General features: G+C 32.4%; 1 long non-coding RNA gene across 1 annotated transcript in view; it reads right to left on the reverse strand.

Annotated features, from left to right (window-relative positions):
* The window catches only part of LOC116692512 (uncharacterized), an 18,542-nt gene that overhangs the window by 7,911 nt on the left and 9,317 nt on the right, over positions 1-1,314 (reverse strand). The window lies entirely within an intron of this gene.

The following is a 1,314-nucleotide window of genomic DNA, read 5'->3' on the forward strand; positions in this document are numbered from 1 at the left end:
TTATTATTATTATTATTATTATTATTATTATTATTATTATTATTATTACTACTATTATTATTATCATTATTATAAAATTGCACAGAAACAACAAATGCAGAAGGTAGAATGGTTTTAGTGATGGTACACAATTCTCAACGTCTCAGAAAGCATGTGTTGATACGTATTTTCCTCTCTTTTTAGAATGATGCACTACAGCTATTTAGGACCACTGTAAAGTTTGCTTCCACAGACACCCACATTCATTTCTGAAAGATCAGGTTTAAGATATAATTTCTACTTGATGAAACACAGAGAGCACATTACCTTCTTTTGATTAAAAAAATAGATATCAGCTCCTTCTATTTGCTTAAATCTTATTGCAGGACATTTCTACAAAAGGTTAATTATTCTTTGGACTTCCAAAGCACAATTTTTTACAAATATAATTTCCTATTGTGTTTCACTGGCCTAAATTCTGTATGCAATACAAAGTCTAGCATTGACAAAACACTAGCTGAGACTATCAAAGTACAGTATCTCCTCAGTTATGATGGGGTATAATTGCACTACTATCATTTATATGTCTGCTTTACAATGCAATAAATGCACTAAACATTATGCTGTACCCTCCTCCAATCATGAACAAGTTATCTGGTCTGATGATGATGATGTCAACATTTCATGTGGTTTCTGACAAGTTGGCAAGATAAATGATATCTAACAGTGTCTGATGATGTGTACAGGGTGCATCTTTTGTCTATAGCACATTTGAAAGAGGGGGTGAATAAAACACAACATTTGAGTAACATTTTTGTGTGTGGTGTTTTTATTACTCCTCGGTGACTCATAACACTACCGACAGAGGGCAGAAGTGGCATGTCTGTACATTCAGGTTGCGTGATGCTGTGAAAGATTCAATGTAAACCAGAAATTACATACAGTGATGACTTTTGTGTCTCTTCAAAATTGAAATTGTAATTTAAAGGGTCTGTTTACCCTAATCACGAACAAAATCATATGGTGCGCTTTCCTCCAGTGTAATGCATCTAGTTTTGGTTTTATCTGGCCAGATTTTGAGATATCTGTCTCTGAGATTTCTGCCAACCCAGACGTCACTTGTTATTAGAACTACAAGTATTAAAAAGAGAGTGTCCTCCCTCAAAATACGGCCACATGCATTAGAGGTTAGGAACAAACAAACTAAATAGTCGTATTGTTTGAAAGGACTATAATACATATTATATATAGATTATATATGTATATATATGTGTACATATATATGTACAGACTATATATATATGTAGACTATCTATATATGTATATATATATATA

The sequence above is a fragment of the Etheostoma spectabile genome, chromosome 7 (genome assembly GCF_008692095.1).
Source record: "Etheostoma spectabile isolate EspeVRDwgs_2016 chromosome 7, UIUC_Espe_1.0, whole genome shotgun sequence".
Classification (NCBI taxonomy): Eukaryota; Metazoa; Chordata; class Actinopteri; order Perciformes; family Percidae; genus Etheostoma; species Etheostoma spectabile.